This window comes from Triticum dicoccoides, chromosome 6B (assembly GCF_002162155.2).
Source record: "Triticum dicoccoides isolate Atlit2015 ecotype Zavitan chromosome 6B, WEW_v2.0, whole genome shotgun sequence".
Classification (NCBI taxonomy): Eukaryota; Viridiplantae; Streptophyta; class Magnoliopsida; order Poales; family Poaceae; genus Triticum; species Triticum dicoccoides.
The window spans coordinates 605,986,068-606,005,921 of NC_041391.1; positions in this window are offsets into that span (position 1 = coordinate 605,986,068).

Below are 19,854 nucleotides of genomic sequence, written 5' to 3' on the forward strand. Positions count from 1 at the left end.
GGGCAAGGCTAGCTCTCTCCTCCCTAGGCTATCTGGTCTATCTTCCTCTCTCGGGTCGAACCCTTTGCATGGGTGCCCCGGGGGGTTTATATAGGCCTACCCCCTGGGGGTACAATAGTAATCCGGCTGGGCGCGGGTCCCAGCCGTCTGTCTCTCAGGCCGTCGTCCTTCCCGCCGGCTTCTGGGGCCCGCCGACTGGCGGGTCCCGCAGACAGGCTTGATACTATAGCGGCACTCCTGGTGACGCAGGCTCGGTCATCGGGTCGTGGCAACAGTGGCGCCGTCTATTGGACGATCACCGTCGCCATTTCCCATCTTATCTGATTAATGGCTCGTGGGGCCCGGGAGGAGTCGGCCGACTCCAGGGAGGTCGACTCCCACGAGTCCGTCTTCGGGGTGCCCAGGCCGGCTTCGGCCCTCTCACTGACAGGCGGTCCTGCCGCCTTCGGGTCGTACAGGCCGGCGTCGTGGGCACAGTGCACTGCGTACTGTGGCTGAGGTCAGGGCAGGCATGGCAACAGTGTTGTATCCCACCGGAGATCTTCCAGCAGTACGGCCTACTGTAGCCATGCCGGCCCTTCGTAGGCAGGGGGGAAACGACTATGCCGCAACCGTACCTTGCGTCGTACTTCGGGATAAGGGAGGAGTGTTGGGCCGACTCTCCGTAGTCGGCCTCCCTGGAAGTCGCCGCCTGGGAGTCGGCTTATCTGGGAACCGCCGCCTGGGACTCGGCATATCTTGGAGTCGTCCCCGGGACTCGGCCTGAGGGGCGTGGCCTGCCCCGATGTCTTGAAATGTCCTGGGGCTCGGGTTAGCCTACCCGTGGCCCATTACTCCGACAGTAGTCCCCGAAGCTGGTGAAACCCTGCGGTCGCTGTATTGTGGGGCTTCAACAGCTTCAATCTTTTTAAAAGGGCAGACTCTGGGACTCGGCTGCGGTCTTCCCTTGGGCCGACTGTCGAAAGTCGGAGTTTCGGCGAAGAGCCTCAATTCGAAGGTTGCGGCGGGAAACCAGGCGGCGTGCCTGGTACGCTTCCCCGCAGCCATTAGGGCGGTTCTATCGCGCGGCGCCACGTGGGGAGAACAGTCTGCCTGCCCACGCGCGCGACGGGACGGGCCGTCAGGCGGGGCCCGCCACTACCGCGCCTCGGCATACGGACGGATCCGTTGTGGCTGAGGACGGTTGGTTTTCCCACGTCGTTACTGCGTGCAGTAACTTCGTGGGTAAATCGTGGGGCGGCGTGGGGCATTGTGCGCAGTTAATCCCACGCCCGCCCCCTCGGCTTCTCAGCCCGCAGGGCTATAAGTAGGCGGGGGGAAGCGGAGCGGCACAGCTTGCGCGCCCTTCTTCCCCGCTGCCCCACCTCATCTTGCTTCTTCTCCCTCCTTCCTCCACCGTCGAGCAGGAGCGCATCCTACCGCAGCGATGAGCTCTTCCTCCGCCGCGGCCTCTGCCGTGCGCTCCGGCGTATGGGACGGCTCGGAGGTAGAGGAAGAACACATCGAGTTCCTCCGCCAGACCCGCCGTCTCCCCAGCGCGGACCTCGTGCGCGCCCGCGCCGCGCCGGAGGGGGAAATCCGGCAAGCGCCGGAAGAGGGCGAGCGGGTCATCTTCCGCTCGCACCTTATGCGCGGCCTGGGGCTGCCGGCAAGCGGCTTCTTCCGCTCATTCCTGGAGTTCCATAGCCTTCAGTCGCACCACCTCACACCAAACACGGTGGTGCTGCTTTCCGCCTTTGCCACCCTGTGCGAAGGCTTCCTCGGCGTTCTCCCCACCATCGAGCTATGGGGAGAATTCTTCTCTTCTAAGCTCGGCACGCACATCGCCGGCCCAGTGCGGCGCATTCATCGCAATGCGGCGCTCGACGACCGACAACCCCTTTCCTCCCATCACGCTGATCAAGTTGGTGAAGATGTGACAGCGCTCGTACTTCTAAGTGAAGAACCTCACCTCATACGGCGACTGGGTCAACCTGCCGCCCTACAATGCCGCTCCCCTGACTGGGCGGCTCCCCAGCTGGTCCCACCGAGTCAAGACGCTGACTCCCGCCAGAGCCGCTGCCGTGGCGCGACTCTGAGTCTTGACGCAGTCGGAGGGACTCGTCGTGGCCGACTTGCTGGCCGCCTTCGTGGCGCGCCGAGTTCTCCCGCTCCAAGGCCGGCCTCACCTGATCTGTCAGATGAGCGGCCTCCGAGACCCAAGTCAGACGAGCACCAAGGAGATGCCCAGCAAGGAGGTGGCGAACATGGTAAATTACATCGCGCACTGGCAGTTCGGCAAGGAGCCGTACTCGCGCGTCAACCCTCCACCAGTGGTAAGTCGCGTCTCCCTGCTGTTTTATCTTTTTCCGCAGCCGACTACGGCTTCTGACTCTTGTTAGCTTCTTCTGAACTAGAATCCTCTTATGCAGCCTGCCGCCGGCGCCACGAGGCAGCCCCGCGAGTATGTTCCTGACCGCGCAGAGAGCGACGTCGACGACCCCGACTTGGGGGCGGCGGCGATGGAAGTCGATGTTGAAGGCGGGGGAGGGGGGAGGAAGGCGACTTCAGGCCCTCGGCCACCTTCGCCGACTGGCCTGACGACGACGCCGAGGGCGAAGTCGCCCTGCGCCACCAGCTGAAGATCGGCCCGTCGGGCGCCGGCTCCTCCGCCGGCCAAGGCGGCGCGAAGAGGCGTCATGCCGGGCCGAGTGCGCCCGGCGGTAAATTGAAGAAGTTCAAGGGGGCGGCCGCCGCGACTAGACGAGAGGAGGCGGCCGCGAAGGCCAACCGCTTCCGAAGGGAAGTGAGAAAGCCGCCGCTAGTATCCGCGTAAGTCTTTACGCTCTTTATTTTCTTCGTTGAATCTTGTCCGAGTCTTCGTTTACATATTACCTCCACTCTTCCTCAGGGCCCATCTCTCCCTTGAGAGAGTCGCCATCCCCTCCGTCATGGGGTCGGCAGAGACGTCCGCCAATACTCCGCGGCCCAACCCTGCCGCCGACCTCCAGGAGGCAACGGAGCGGAATGCGCGGGAGAAGCGCGAGGAGGAGGAGGCCACGCGTTTGGAGAAGGCGGAGGCCGACAGGGCGGCCGCCTCCGCCCAGAAAAGCTGGATGATGTCGAAGCCGCCCTTGCGGCAAGATGGCGCGCCGAGGAGGTCGCGCGTCGCCGATCGGCGATGCTCGTCCCCCCACTATCGTCTGCACCGCCGCCTCCGGAGTTCACGGGGCAGACCGGGGGAGCCAGCACCGAGAACCCCATCATGGAGAAGGAGAGCAGCGAGGCCTCCATGTCGGATGCTCTCGTGCCGCCGCCACCTCCACCGCCGTCTGGGAGGCCGCACGGGAAACAGCCGGTGGATCCATCGGAGCCGCCGGCCGTGGACGAGGCCGAAGCGCGGCTGCTTCTCCAAGTCACCTCGCCGGTGCGTCGCCGTCTTGAGAGGGCGACCTCGGCGCCGCGACCTCAGGAGATCGCCGCTGCCAGCTCGGCAGCTCTAGACGCCGTGGCGCCCATCGGGTGGGTGCACGGAGGCGGCACCGGGCCGCTAAATCAATCGCTCCTGGAAGTCCAGGAGAAGTTGCGGGCCGAAGGCGACGCCCTCCAGGCCTGCACCAGAGTGCATCTGGCTGGGCGAACGGCCATCCGAGTAAGTTTCTTCTCCTTCTTTATTCTTGTTTTTCTCTGTGGGGGCGCGTCAGCGCACCCACTGGGTGTAGTCCCCGAGTCCCGGGCCGGCTGCTGAGCAGGCGGTTCGGAACTCCCTCTGGCGAGTTCCAAACACTAACTTCGTCTTCAATGACTTATTGCAGGAGTATCACAACCTCCGCGCCACTGCCTTCAACCGCAATGTTGAGGAGTTGAGCAAGCGGGCTGCCGACTTGTCGGAAAGCTGGAGTGAGTTCTTCTTCTTCGCGGGGGCGCGCTGGCGCACCCGCGGGCTGTAGTCCCCGAGATTCATGCTGACTCCTGAGCAGTCGGGCCGGATCTTCCCAGCGATCTTCTTTGTTGACGACTGATTCGTTTTCTCTTTCGATTTTCAGGAGCCAACGCCGCTCTTCAGGAGCAGCTGGGCGAGGCCAATACCGCCCGTCGCGCCAAGGAGGAGGAGTGTGACAGGCTCGCCACAGAGCGCGACCTGCTGGTGGCGCAGCTCGCCGAGCAGAAGGAGATGCTCAAGAAGGCGCAGGACGAGGCCGAGAAGAAGGAAGCCGCTCTCCTGGCCGAGTTCGAGAGCGAGCGCTCCTCCTGGACTGACAGGGAGGCGATGCTGACCTCCGGCTTCCACGAGATCGAGGATATTGTGGATGGTATGTTTCTTTCGCTTCTTCGCGCTTCCAACTAAGTGTCGGGCCGACTTCTGATTTTCGACTTTCTTCTTTTTCGTCTTGGCATACTTCTTCCCTGGCCACTCGCAGGCGGTCCCTCTGGCCATCGAGGCTGCTCGTACGGCACGAAGGGCGAATGGTGAGGAGATCGCCACCAATGCCCCCCGAACCTTTGATGAACAGCTCCTGAGCATTGAAGCCCGTCTTCGTCCGGTCCACCGGCAGATGCGCCGGCTTCAGCGTGCCGGCGCCCAGGCGGTTGCCGCTTTGTGGCCGGATATGCCAGCTCTGCACACCACCAGTCGGACCGCTGACTGGCTAGAAGTCGCTGCCGGCCGTCTTGAGGCCTGGAAGGGCTCCTCGGCCCGGGCCGGAGCGCATCGGTCCTTGGAGTTTGTCAAGGCGTGGTATCCAGGGCTGGACCTGGACCGCCTGGCCGCGTTCCGGTCAGAAGCCCAGGCCGAACTGGAGGTCGTGGAGGGCGCCCTTGTCGAGCGTGCGGCGGCCATCGCCGAGTACACGGACACCAGCGTCTTCGTGCCCGAGCGGGCTGAAGGCGGCAAGGAAGTGCCGGTAGAGTGGTTCGGGATGAACCCGGAGTATGGCGAGGACTCGGCGGAGGTGATCGACTCCAGCACTGAGGAGGAGGACGAGGCGGAGGCCGAAGGCGAAGCGGTGGTGCCAGAAGATGGAGCAGGCGGCCAGCCTCAGCTCGACCGCGCCTCCAGCAACGAGGCGCGTCAGGAGAAAACGACTGCTGCTGGAGGCGATCAAACCGAGACCGCCCAGCCGACTGCCCCGGCGCCTGACACCGTCGTCTCCTCCGATCCTCCAATCCCAGACGCCGCCTCCTAGGCTGCTTTTTCGCCTCTGTTTTGTCTGTCTTAGTAATCTTTTGAAAACTTTGTTAGATTCGAACAATTCCACCTGCGGGGTGTATCTTGAACTTCTATCCGAAGATTCGGCCAAGGGCCTATGTAAATATTAATCTGCTTTCCGTCTTTCCTTACTTATTGCTCTTTAGGCTTTTTCCCTTTGCCGCCTTCCTTTAGTCGCTGCCTTGTCAGTCGAACAGCCGCTCTGCGGACTGTCGCTGGGTCAAGTGCTTGGCTACTTTGGGAAGGCAAGGATTTGGCCGTTTAGAGTTTCTTTAGCAAGTCGGATAGGAAGCGACATGCCGACTACACAAGAGTCGGCCATCCTTAGTAGAGGCTAATGAAGACGGCGAGCCGGCTACTCATGAGTCGGCCTTCCGCTTCAAAAATGCTGGAGGCTGTCTTATGCTATATTCGTGCTTTAGGTCCTTAGCCGTTTTTCGTGTGGGTGCCCGCTCTTCCTCACTCCTGCCTGCCTCACAGTCGCTCTGCGAGCTGCGGCTTCGCCAGGAGGCAGATTGGGCACCGCACACTACTTGTCTGACTGCTGGAAGCTTCTCATAGCGCAAGGCGGCGAGTCCCCGGGCCGACTAGTCAAGCCCGGTGCCAAGCGGCTTGTAATGAAAGTAATGTACTTGGAGGCATAATTCTTATCGTACAGATAACAAAAAGGGCAGTCCCCGAGCTCGTCTCGGGGGGCCCAAAGTCTTAGTACTTTAATACAAAGGGGTAGTGTGATACATACTGCATCAACTGTAAAATCTTCGAAGAAGATTTGCATTTCACGGGCGTTCTATCTCTTTGCCAGAGTCGTCCCTCTTGCGCGCTCGGGGCTTCTGGGCGAAGATCAAGTAGTAGGCGTCATTCCCTAGCACCTTGCTAATGATGAAGGGGCCTTCCCAAGGTGCCGATAGCTTGTGCTGGCCGGTCGTTCGTTGGATCAGCCGGAGCACAAGGTCGCCTTCTTGAAAGGATCTTGGCCTGACCTTCCTGTTGTAGTATCGACGCAGGCTCTACTGGTAGATGCTGGACCGGATGAGTGCCAACAGCCGGCCCTCTTCCAGCAGATCAACGCCGTCTTGACGTGCTTCCTCTGCTTCTTCCTCGGTGTACATGGTGACTCGCGGGGAGTCGAACTCTATGTCCGTTGGGATGACGGCTTCGGCGCCATAGACGAGGAAGAATGGTGTGAAGCCGGTTGACTTGTTTGGAGTCGTGCGCAGACTCCAGAGGACGGCTGGCAGCTCCTCGAGCCAACAGCCGGCAAATCGCTCCAGTGGTATGACGAGTCGAGGCTTGATGCCGGATAAGATGAGGCCGTTTGCTCGCTCCACCTGGCCGTTTGACTGCGGGTGGGCAACGGATGCTAAGTCCAGTCGGATGCCCTGTGTCGCGCAGAAACGGGCCAAGGCGCCTTTGGCAAAATTCGTGCCATTGTCGGTGATGATGCTATGTCGGATGCCGTACCGAGTTGTGATGTCAGCGATGAAGGTCACTGCAGTCGGACCATTCAATTTCTTGATGGGCTTCACCTCCACCCACTTGGTGAACTTGTCCACTGCGACAAGTAGGTGAGTCAAGCCACCTTGTGCCATCTTGAATGGTCCCACCATGTCCAGGCCCCAAACTGCAAAGGGCCAGGCGATGGGGATAGTCTTGAGTGCGGAAGCCGGCTGAAGTGGCTTGGAACGAAAAACCTGGCACCCCTTGCACTTTTGGACTAACTCTTTGGCCTCTTCCAGAGCGGTTGGCCAGAAAAAACCGTGCCGGAAGGTTTTGGCGACGAGTGCCCTTGAGGTCGCGTGGTGACCGCACTCGCCTTTGTGGATGTCTCTGAGGATTGCCTGACCTTGTTCTGCTTCGACGCAGCGTTGGAAGACGCCGGTAACGTTGCGCCTGACCAGCTCTCTCTTGACTATGGTGTAGGCTGCTGCTCGGCGTTGCACTTGCCGAGCCAGGATTTCATCGGTTGGCAGCTCCCTGTTTACTAAAAATCTGAGGATGGGCTGGGCCCATGAGGGTGCTGCTATTTCTTCAACTGCCACTAGCGCGACTTGGATAAGGGCGGCCGGGCTGGGAGGCGGCGGGTTGGAGTCCGCAGCCGCTTGCTGATTTGACAAAGCCCCGGGGCCGACTGGAGCAGTCCCCGGGCCGGGTTCTGAAGTCCCCGGGCCGGCTTCGACTGTATGTTTCTTGGAGCTGGATCCGTCCTCCTCAGGTGGAGCCGGCTCATAGATTGAATCTGATTCTGGTGACGGCTTGATAGAAGGCTTGAGGAGGCGCCGGAGGGCGACACCAGATGGTATTGCTTGGCGGGTGGAGCCGATTCATGCCAAGGCGTCTGCTTGGTCATTGTCGTTCCTTGGCACGTGTAGGAACTCGCACCCCTCGAAGTATCCGCTGAGTTGCTGGACGAGGAAACGGTAGCTCGCCATATTTGCGTCCTTGGCGTCCCAATCGCTAGATGATTGCTGGACCACCAAGTCAGAGTCGCCATAACACAGGATCCGGCGAATGCCGAGTTCTTTGGCAAGCCGGAGCCCGTGGATGAGCGCCTCGTACTCGGCCACGTTGTTGGAGGCGGCGAAGTGGATCTGTAGTGCATATCTGAGCTTGTCGCCCTTGGGGGAAGTGAGGACGACGCCGGCTCCCAGGCCGGTGCGCATCTTGGAGCCGTTGAAGTGCATCCGCCAATGGGTGGAGTCGGGCGCTGGCGGCAGATACTGGGTCTCGGCCCAGTCGATGAGGAAGTCGGCCAGTGCTTGTGACTTGATGGCGGTGCGGGGCTCGTAGTAGATGGTGTAGGGAGCCAGGTCGATGGCCCATTTGGCCACCCGGCCGGAAGCATCTCGGCTTCCGATGATCTCGGCCAGCGGAGCTGTGCAGACCACAGTGATTGGATGCTCTTGGAAGTAAGGCTTCAATTTCTTGGCGGCAAAATGCATGATGTAGCACATCTTCTGATAATGGGGGTAGTTCTGCTTGGAGGTCGACAGCACCTCGCTCAAGTAATATATTGGTCTCTGGACGGGTAGCGCCTTGCCTTCCTCCTTGCGCTCGACTACAATGACCGTGCTGACTACTCGGCTGGTGGCAGCAATGTATAAGAGCATGGGCTCTTTGGGAGTCGGAGCCACCAGCACAGGGGGAGTAGTCAACATCTTCTTTAGTTGGAGAAAAGCCTCGTCCGCCTTGGGAGTCCACTCAAAGAAGGTCGTCTTCTTCATAAGCTGATACAAGGGGAGAGCCTTCTCGCCCAGTCGACTGATGAATCGGCTGATGGATGCCAAACAGCCGGTGAACTTCTCCACATCTAACAGTCGTCTGGGTGCCTCCATCCTCTCGATGGCCTTGATCTTCACTGGTTGCACTCTATGTCGCGTTCGGAGACCAGGAAACCGAGGAGCTGGCCGGCTGGTACTCCGAAAATGCACTTCTCCAGGTTGAGCTTGATCTGGAATCGGCGCAGATTCTCAAACGTTTCCTTGAGGTCCTCCAGCAAGGTTCCGCGCTTCTCCGTCTTCATCACTACATCATCCACATAGACGTGGGCATTTCTGCCGAGTTGCTTCAGGAGGCACTTCCGCATGCAACGCTGAAAGGTGGCGCCGGCGTTTCTCAAGCCGAACGTCATGGTCAGGTAGCAGAAGGCTCCAAACGGCGTGATGAAGGCGGTCTTCAGCCTGTCAGCCGGGTTTAGCTTGATCTGATGATATCCTGAATACACATCTAGGAAACTCAACAGCTCGCATCCGGCTGTGGAGTCTATCACCTGATCAATTCTTGGCAGAGCAAATGGGTCCTTGGGGCAGGCTTTGTTAAGGCTCGTGTAATCAATGCACATCCGCCACTGCTTGTTCTTCTTCAGCACCAGTACTGGGTTTGCCAGCCACTCTGGAAAAAATACTTCCATGATGAAGCCGGCTGCAAGAAGCCGGGCTATTTCTTCTCCAACAACTCTTCTTTTTTCTTCCGACAGGCAGTGCAAGGGCTGCCTGACGGGCTTCACATCAGATCGAACATGTAATTTGTGCTCGGCGAATTCCGTCGGGACACCAGGCATGTCCTTGGGGGACCATGCGAAGATGTCGCGATTCTCACAGAGGAAATCAACGACCTCGCCTTCCTATTTGCTGTCAAGGCCTGTGCCCATGACAGCGTACCTCTCCGGGTGCTCCGGGTCCAATGGTATCTTCTTTGTTTCTCTGGCCGGCTTGAATGATCCTTCTGCTTCCGACTCCTTGGGGTCGGGCGATAACTCGGGCTGCTTGCCGGCCATCGCCACGACCCGATCAAGGAGTCGTTTCTCAGTTGCGATCACCAAGGACTCAGCCAGCCGACTGCTTTCGGCCGCGCAAGCGGATGACTTCCTGTAGTCGCCGGATACGTTTAGGATTCCCTTGGAACTCGGCATCTTCATCTTGAGGTAGGCGTAGTGGGGGACCGCCATGAACTTGGCCAAGGCGGGTCGGCCAAGCAGGGCATGATATGGGCTCTCAAGGTCCACCACCTCAAACCAAATTGGCTCTCGGCGGAAATGATCTTTGTCTCCGAAGAGGACATCTATCAGGATCTTGCCTTGGTGAGCAGGAAAGGCCAGGGACGATTCCATGGAACACAGTCCAGCTGCTCTGAAGCTGTCTTCGCTTGATTCCTAATTTCTCCATGGTATCCTTGTACAGGATGTTGATACTGCTGCCTCCTCCGTCTATCAGTACTCACGAGAAGCGAGCGGCCCGCCTATCCGTGGTGAGTGTGGCACCTAAGACCAAGGTGTAGGAGCCTGGACTCGGCATCACCTCTGGGTGATCAGCTCTGCTCCAACTGATAGGCTTCTCGGACCAATGCATGAACTCTTGAGTGCTTGACGCAACCACGTTCACTTCTTGCTGTTGTTGGCGCCTGCTGCGCCGGTCATCCGGTACACTGGTGAACACCACATAGGCTCCGTGCTCCTCTGGGAACTCGTCTTGTATCGCGCCGACTGACCTGACAGCCGGCTGCTGGGGCGGTGGTGGAGGAGGTGGCCCAGCAGGAGCGGGAGGGAGCAGGCCGTCCCCCTTGGCGATTCTGGTCAGCCAGTGGCATTTCCTGGTAGTGTGGTTTGACGGCTTCGCGCCGCTGTGAAACTTGCAGGGACCGTCTAGAGTCTGCTCGTAGGAGAAAGCCGGCAGCCAGTTGGACTTGCCGCCCTTCTGCCGCTTCGCCGGAGACGGTCCCTCCAGCTGCTGATCCTCTGCCGTTGCCACTTGCCGACTGCTGGAAATCGGCTGTGGGGCTTTGCGCTTCTGGTCATTCTGCTGCTGCCGCCGACTGGTGTCTCCAGCCGGAGTTCTTGGAGCCTGAGGGGCGACTTTACCAGTTGTGCTGACCCGAATCTCCGCCTTCATGGAGGAGTCGGCCGTGGCATACTTGTCCGCTGTGATCAGCAGCTCGTCGAGGGTCTCCGGCTCGTCGCAGAGGAGCTTGTGTTTGAGGAGGGTGCCTTCTCTGCACCCGGCGGTAAAATACTCGATAGCCTGCACCTCGTGCATGCCCTCGCAGGAGTTCCGGAGTTCGCCCCATCGCGTGAGGTAGTCGCGAGTAGACTCGTCAGGGCCTTGCACGCACAAGGAGAGCTGGCGTGGCTTGGGAGGTCGCTTGTACATGCTCGTGAAGTTGCGGATGAAAGCCTCGGTGAAGTCGACCCAGCTATTGATGCTGCGAGGCTTCAGACTGTTTAACCACGTCCGGGCCGAGCCCTGGAGCATGAGCGGGACGTATCTTACGGCAACACGCTTGTTGCCGTTCGCTATGTTGACGGTTGTGGAGTAGTCGATCAGCCAATCTTCCGGCTTCACGGTGCCGGTATATTTGGGCGTGTCTCGGGGGAGCGTGAACCCTTTGGGAAAGGGCTCGTCCCGGATGCGGGGTCCAAAGCAGGGGGGACCCAACTCGTCTTCTTCTTCCAGCGCCAGGGATCGGTGGAGTCGGTCGATCCGGTGGCGGGCATCGTTCTCTCCGACTCCCTCTCGGCGGCCAAGGCGGTCGCCGAGAGTCGGATGTTCCACGGGCGGCGGGGAGACTTGTCTTTCTCTGCAAGGAGGGGGAGGTAAGTAGTCGTCCCGCCGTTACACCACTCTAGGGCGGCCGTCTTGGTCGCGCTCGATGGTGATGTGAGTCCAACTGCGGCTGGCAGCCAGCTCCTTGTCCTTCTTCCCACGGGCCCCGCCAGTCAGCGTTCGGGACGTCGCACCTTGGTCTCGGCGAGGCGGTGGGTCGTCGTTTTGGTGATGTGGCGCCTCGGTGCGGCAGCCGGCATTATTTTGCGCGGCAGCCGCATCGAGGAGCTGCTGAAATTGCTCCGTCATTATGCGGCGCTCTTCGCCTTCGAAGTTGTCGAGTTCGGCTGCTGCCGCCTGGGCAGCACGGATATTCTCTGCGAGCGTGGCATACACAGGGCAATCCGCCCCGAAGAGGTTGGCGATTGTCGCACCGCGCTGTCGGACCGCGCCTAGGCGGCTAGGCCCGGTTGGAGCCGGCGAGCCGCCTACGGCGCGATCCATCTCTCACTGGTAAGCTTCTGACAAGCGCCTCATGCTCGCCAGTTTCTTCGCGCCCACGATGAGATGAAGGCGGAGCGCCTCCAGCGTCCCGGCGTCGGCGTCTTCCGGAATCGGTGCCGCAAGGTCTCGCAGGGCCGCGTCAAACGGGTCATGCGCTCCTTCGCCGGAGCGCTCGCCGTGCTCGAGGATGAGGACCTCAGTGACGGCGCTTCCGCCGCTCCCCGCGTACGAGAGTGGCTCGTCGTAGACCACCACATTGGTGGGGAACACGTCGAGCGACGCGGTGTCGGAGTCGACCAGCATCGGGTCGGTGGATCCTATGGACTCCAGGTCTGCGGCAGGCTCGCCGGCGACGTGGAGTTGGTCGAGGAGGCCCACGAGGGGGCCCTCGGGGCCACCCATGCCTGCGTCGGGCGCAGGCTCGTCGGAGAGGCAAACCTCGCCGATAAGATTGGCGAGGCAGCTGGCGGCACAGGCGATCTCAGCGCCGCATAGCGCGTCGGCACAGACACCGTCCGGCGTGCCGGGCTGGCTGTGCTCGCCGGGGAGGAACAGGGTTCCCGTCCAGAGCAGATCTCCGGATGACGGTGCACCTCGCCCCACGGTGGGCGCCAAATGTCGGGGGTTGGATACGACATATGCCAAAGGATGGCTTATCATGGTGGGAGCGAGTAGAACGTCGCCGGTGCCTGGAAGCGGGACGAGGCGAAGACATGCACGCCGGCGGAACTTACCCAGCTTCAGGGCTCTCCTAGGAGATAACACCCCTACTGCTGCTCTGCGGGGTCTCCGCATGATCACTAAAGCAAGGTAACTACAATGGTGCTCCTGGAGCTGTTTCTGGAGGTGGAAGAGGGCAAGGCTAGCTCTCTCCTCCCTGGGCTATCTGGTCTATCTTCCTCTCTCGGGTCGAACCCTTTGCATGGGTGCCCCGGGGGGTTTATATAGGCCTACCCCCGGGGGGTACAATAGAAATCTGGCTGGGCGCGGGTCCCAGCCGTCTGTCTCTCAGGCCGTCGTCCTTCCCGCCGGCTTCTGGGGCCTGCCGACTGGCGAGTCCCGCGGACAGGCTTGATACTATAGCGGCACTCCTGGTGACGCAGGCTCGGTCATCGGGTCGTGGCAATAGTGCCGCCGTCTATCGGGCGATCACCGTCGCCATTCCCCATCTTATCTGATTAATGGCTCATGGGGCCCGGGAGGAGTCGGCCGACTCCAGGGAGGTCGACTCCCACGAGTCCGTCTTCAGGGTGCCCAGGCCGGCTTCGGCCCTCTCACTGACAGGCGGTCCTGCCGCCTTCGGGTCGTACAGGCCGGCGTCGTGGGCACAGTGCACTGCGTACTGTGGCTGAGGTCAGGGCAGGCATGGCAACAGTGTCGTATCCCACCGGAGATCTTCCAGCGGTACGGCCTACTGTAGCCATGCCGGCCCTTCGTAGGCAGGGGGGAAACGGCCATGCCGCAACCGTACCCTGCATCGTACTTCGGGATAAGGGAGGAGTCTTGGGCCGACTCTCCATAGTCGGCCTCCCTGGAAGTCATCGCCTGGGAGTCGGCTTATCTGGGAGCCGCCGCCTGGGACTCGGCATATCTTGGAGTCGGCCCCGGGACTCGGCCTGAGGGGCGCGGCCTGCCCAGATGTCTTGAAATGTCCTGGGGCTCGGGTTAGCCTACCCGTGGCCCATTACTCCGACACGCTGGATGAAGCCGGCAAGGCGAAGCTGGTCCCTCCACCGAAGCCGGCCGGCGAAAGCAGCCGGCAGCAGCATCACCAGAACAACAAGCGCAAGGCCAACTAGCCGGCGCAACATCACGACAACCGGCTCGTCGCGGCCGCCAAGCCCACGGCGGACCCGGCAGCGAAGCGCCGGTAGACCAGCAAGATGGCATGGCAACCCGCCATGAGCTTTGAAGAGATGCTCGATGCCCCATGCAAGCACCACAGCGGTGCAAGACCCTCCACGCACATGCTTCGACAGTGCGCCATCACTAAGCGCATCATGAGGGGCGATGTTCCGCCTCCTCTGGCTCCGGCTCTGGCTCTAGGCGCGGGGCAGCCGCCCCCGCCTCCACCGCAGCCTCCCGCCGGCGGCGCGATGCGGAACGACGCCTACCCGTACCAGAACGTGGCCTACATCATCTTCACCAGCCTCGGCCATGACAAGCGCAGCAAGCGCCTCCTCTGGCAGGAGGTGAACACCTGGACCCGGGAGGATCACCCAGCAGTCATGCCGAGCCCGGGTGGGTACGCCCTCGTCCTCAAACCTACCATCATCGCGCGGCGTACCTGCAAGTTCTCCCGAGTCCTCATCGACGGCGGCAATAGCATCAACATCCTCTACGGCGACACGATGACCAAGCTCGGCCTCAAGGCCGAGGACCTGGAACCAACCCGGACAGTCTTCCACGGGATCGTACCCGGCCTGTCCTGTTCACTCATTGGCCGGGTCTGGCTCGATGTCCTGTTCGGCGACAGCAGCCACTTCTGACGCGAACCGATCTAGTTCGAGGTGGTGGACCTGTCCAGCGCGTATCATGCGCTGCTGGGCCGGCCCGCGCTCACCAAATTCATGGCGGTCCCCCACTACGTGTACCTGAAGATGAAGATGTTGGGTCCCAAGGGCCTCAATACCATCACCGGTGACTACCGCAAGTCTCTAGAGTGAGCCCGAGACGGTGCCAAGCTGGCCGAGTCACTGGTCATTGCCGAGGAGCGGTGCCAGCTCGACCGGATCGTCGCCCTGGCCGGCGAGGCCTCCGCTGTGATGATCCCGACCCTGGACCCGGCCGATGAGGCCGCCTTCAAGCCCTCCAAGGAAACCAAGAAAGTGAAGTTGAACCCGGAAGACCCCAGCTGCAGTAAGTACGTTGTCGTAGGCGCCCGCCTCGACAGCAAATAGGAAGGCGAGCTCGTCGACTTCCTTCATGAGAATCGGGATATCTTCGCATGGACCCCCAAAGACATGCCGGGTATCCCGAGGAAGTACGCCGAGCACAAACTCCACGTCCGCAAGGACGCCAAGCCTGTCTGTCAACCCCTCCATCAATTTTCCGAAGAGAAGAGAAGAACCATTGGTGAAGAGGTCGCCAAGCTCTTGGCGGCCGGCTTCATAATGGAAGTGTTTCACCCCGAGTGGCTGGCTAACCCAGTCCTCGTCCTAAAGAAGAACAAGACCTGGCACATGTGTATCGACTACACCAGCCTCAACAAGGCCTGTCCCAACGATCCGTTCGCTCTCCCGCGGATCGACCAAGTCATCGACTCGACCACCGGGTGCGAGCTCTTGTCCTCCTAGACGCCTACTCCGGCTATCACCAGATCAAGTTGGACCCGGCCGACACCCTGAAGACGTCCTTCATCACGCCCTTTGGGGCGTACTACTACATCACCATGTCGTTCAGCTTGAAGAACGCCGACGCCACCTTCCAATGCTGCATGCAGAAATGCTTGCTACCGCAACTCGGCCGCAACATCCACGTGTACGTGGACGATATCGTGGAGAAGACCAAGCAGCACCTCATGCTCCTCGACGATCTGAAGGAAACATTCGCCAACCTCCGTGAATACAAGGTCAAGCTCAACCCGGAAAAGTGCTTCTTCGGCGTCCCAGCCGGAAAGCTTCTCGGCTTCCTCGTCTTGGAACGCGGCATCGAGGCGAACCCGCAAAAGATCAAGGCCATCGAGTGCACGCACAAGCCAACCCAGCTGCGCGATGTCCAGAAGTTCACAGGCTGCCTAGCCTCGGTCAGCCGGTTTTTAAGCCGGCTGGGCGAGAAGGCACTGCCCCTGTACTAGCTAATGAAGAAAACAAGCCCGTTTGAGTGGAACGGCAAGGCGGACGAAGCTTTCCAAGACCTCAAGCGCATGCTCTCCACCGCACCAGTCCTGGCCGCGCCAACCGAAAAGGAGCCACTATTGCTCTACATAGCCGCGACCTCGCGGGAGGTCAGCACGGTGCTGGTGGTCGAGCGACCGGAGAAGGGCAAGATCCGGGCCGTCCAGCGCCCGGTCTACTACCTTAGCGAAATTCTCTCCACCTCCAAGCAGAACTACCCGCACTACCAGAAGATGTATTACGGCGTGTACCTCACGGCCAAGAAGCTGAAGCAGTACTTTCAAGAACACGTCGTCACCGTCGTCAGGACGGCGCCTATCGGAGAAATCATCGGGTGCCGGGACGCCTCTGGCCGGGTCGCCAAGTGGGCGATCCAGCTAGCCGGCCACACCATCCTCTACGAGCCCCGCACCGCGATCAAGTCTCAGGCCCTGGCCGATTTCCTCGTCGACTAGACCAAGACCCAGTACCTGCCGCCTCCTCCTGACTCGATGCATTGACGCATGCACTTCGATGGGTCCAAGATGCGACTCGGCTTAGGGCCCGGCATCATACTGTCTTCTCCAAAGGGTGACCGACTCCGCTACGCACTCCAGATCCACTTCGCCACCTCCAACAATGTCGCCGAATACGAAGCCCTTGTGCACGGCCTCCGGCTCGCCAAGGAACTCGGCATCTGACGCATCCTGTGCTACGGCGACTCGGACTTGGTGGTGCAGCAGTGCTCCGGCGAGTGGGAAGCCTACGACTCCAACATGGCAAGCTACCACATTCTCATCCAGAAGTTGTTCAGATCCTTCGATGGCTGCCACGTCCCACGCGCGGAGAACGAGGCAGCCGACACGCTCGCCAAGATTGCCTCGTCACATCAAGCCATCCCGTCCAGCGTCTCCCTCGAGCACCTGCGCAAATCATCCATCAAGCCGTTGCCGGACTCCGAGTCCTTCCATGTCCCAAAAGACCCGGCCGCGCCGCAAGCCGACCCAGGGACTGCTGAACCCGGCCCGGGGACTGCTCAACCCGGCCTGGGGGCTGCTCAGCTCAACCCGGCCACCATCACCCCGGACTCGGTCGTCGCCGTCACCAACCCGGGGGCTACTCAACCCGGCCCAGGAGCCGCCGACTCGGAATCCACCCAGGTGGCCGTCTTCACCGTCGCCGCGGCCCCATCTTGGGCCTTGCTGATATCAGAGTTTCTGGAGAACGGGGTTCTCCCCATGGACGAGACCGAGGCTCGGAAAGTTCAGCGCCGGGCGTCCGCCTACAGCATCATCAACAACGAGCTCGTCAAGCGCAGCTCTACCGGTGTGTTCTAGCGCTGCTCGAGCAGGATCGCAGCATCTACATCCTCCCTGACATTCACCAGGGCGAGTGCGGGCACCACGCCGCATCACGATCCCTCGTGGCCAAGGCGTTCCGCCACGGCTTCTACTGGCCAACGGCCCTCGAAGACGCCGAGTCGCTCGTCCTCAAGTGCGAAGGATGCCAGTGCTTCAGCAAACGTAGCCACCAGCCAGCGTCAGTACTCCGAACCATATCGATCGCCTGGCCCTTCGTGGTCTAGGGACTCGACATGGTTGGACCCTTCAAAACCGCTCGAGGCGGCATGACGCACTTACTGGTGGCAGTGGACAAATTCACCAAGTGGATCGAGGAAAGACCAATCAAGAAATTGGACGGGCCAACAGCCGTCCGGTTCGTCAAGGACATAGCGGTGCGCTACGGCATGCCGAACAGCATCATCACCGACAACGGCACCAACTTCGCCAAGGGCGCGCTCGAGCAATACTGTTCTGTCTCTGGCATCCGCCTCGACCTGGCCTCCGTGGCACATCCACAGTCCAATGGGCAGGTCGAGCAGGCCAATGGACTCATCCTGTCTGGCATCAAGCTGCGACTTGTCGAGCCACTCGTTCGCTCACCCGGCAGTTGGCTTGACGAGTTGCCCGCAGTTCTCTGGATTCTGCGCACAACACCAAACCGGTCGACCGGGTTCACCCCGTTCTTCCGCGTCTACGGATCCGAAGCCATCATCCCGACCGACTTCGAGTTCGACTCGCCGCGTGTCACTATGTACACCAAAGCCGAAGCAAGAGAAGCACGCGAAGACGATGTCGACCTGCTCGAAGAGGCGCGCCTTCTGGCACTTAGCCGCTCGGCTATCTACCAGCAAGGCTCGAGGCACTACCACAACAAGAAGATCAAGCCTCTCGTATTCCGCGAAGGCGACCTCGTTCTCCGACTCGTCCAAGAGCAGGCAGGCCAGCACAAGCTATCCTCTCCATGAGAGGGCCCGTTCATCGTGAGCAGGACTTTGCGCGACCGCAACGCCTACTACCTCATCGACGCACGCAAGTCGAAGAAGCGCAAGAGGGACACCGCCGGCAAAGAAACGACCCGGCCGTGGAATGCGGAACTCCTCCGTCCATTTAAAGTTAGCCGCGCGAATGTATATATCGATGCCTTTTGTAAGGATATGAAACTATGGGGTCCTCGAACGAGACTCGGGGGCTGCCTTTTGCCGACCAATTTATTGCGTCCATATTTTGCATCACTTTACTACCAAACCCGGCCGCCGGCTCGACTAGCTTGACCCGGGGGCTTGGGGGCTGGCCGGCTTGATCGACACCCCGCCGCTTTACTTGGTGATTCCTGATAAAGTTAGGATGCCACGGTCCCCCACTTCACCCTAAAACCGCAGATCCAGCTCTAGCCGACGGCGGGCAAGCACAACGGGCCAAAGCTCCCCTACGATTCATACACTAAGTCAAAAGCCGCCGGGTCAACCAACCCAGCCCGACGCTCGTCAACTAAGTTAGCCGCACGACCGGCTGCTCACCAACCGGCCAAGCCGGATTGCCGCTAGCCGGCCCAGTGGGTGTTTCGCTCGCGCTCAACGCTTCTAAGGACCTAACTCCTGCGCGAGCCTCTCGAAGAACCGAACTCCTTGTCACGGACCGGAGCCTCGGCCGTCTGACTCGCGGGGGGGAGGTTTCAGAGAGGAACAACGCATGAAATAAGTTCGAAAAAAGTAGAAGGCAAAAAGCAAATAAACACTCACAACATTTACACATAAATGTTTCAAGCAAAGGCCCACGACCCGAGTTCATTACACCCTGAAAACCCCTAGTGGGTGGGTGGACCTGCTACTTAACAAAGTTTTCTACAAAGATTCTCAGGCATTCCCAGCGCCACGTCGCGACATCGACAGCTCCCCCGTGCCGGCCTCCGGGTCCAGCGAAGCATCAGTGTCCTCTTTGGCTTCCGCGTCATCGTAGACGCCCGTCTCCTCCGAGCTACCCTCCGGGTCGCGAAGAAGCAAGTCGTAGTCGTCGCCATCCATGACCCCGCCGTCTTCCGTCCGCTCCGGACGGAACTCATCGTGGAAGGCGAACTCGGCGGTTGGCCTGGGAGGCGATCCGGCTGGCCTGCTCCTGCAGCAACTGCTCCGAACCAGCATGCTGACCCATCAGCGCGTCCAGCTAAAGATCCGGATGCCAAGACAGCATGATCCGGAGTGCCATCTCAGCACCGCCCCGGGCGGCGGAAACGCGCCAATCGCTAAGGCGATCCGGGCTCATCTCTAACCAGCATGCCAGGCGTGAGAAGCTGCATGGATGGACGGAGTCCAGCCACAGGGCCGTCGTCATCGCGGTGCCGGCCCGATACAGCCGCTCCATCTGCGTCCCCAAGACCCGCAGCCGGGCCTCAGCAGCGGCAATGATCTCGGGAAGGTCCAGGCTGTCAGCGAATCCGTCCCAGACCCAGCAACGCCGGTCGGATCACGCTGATAGAGGACGGCTTGCTCCACCAGCCGTTGCGTCTCTGGAAAGGCCCCTGCAGCCAAAGAAGAAGCAAGTTAGAAGAACAACAAGGAAGGAAGGGTCGGGTCCTGACCCGGCAAACTACGAAGAAGCAGCACTTACTGGAGAAAGACTCTTCCAGGTGCTGCGCCTCGAGCAATGTACCACATCGCTCCCGCTCCAAGACACGGTCCCGCTCCCTGAGCGCCTTCTCCAGGTCGGCCGCCTTAGCAAGGGCCGCCTTCAGCTCGGCGTCCTTGTCTTTGGCTGCCTTCTCGGCCGCCTCACAGCAGCGAGCCTCGGCCTAGCAGGCCTCCTCAGCCATGGTGGCCTGCTCCCGCAGACGCTCCACCTCGGCCTGGAGCCGGCCCTTGTCGTCGACCAGCTGGCCGCGTTGCTGGTCCGCCTCGACCAGGGCCTGCTGCGTCTCCACCACCTTGGCGGCCTCCGCCTTAAGAAGCTCCACCTCGGCCTCGAGGCGGCTC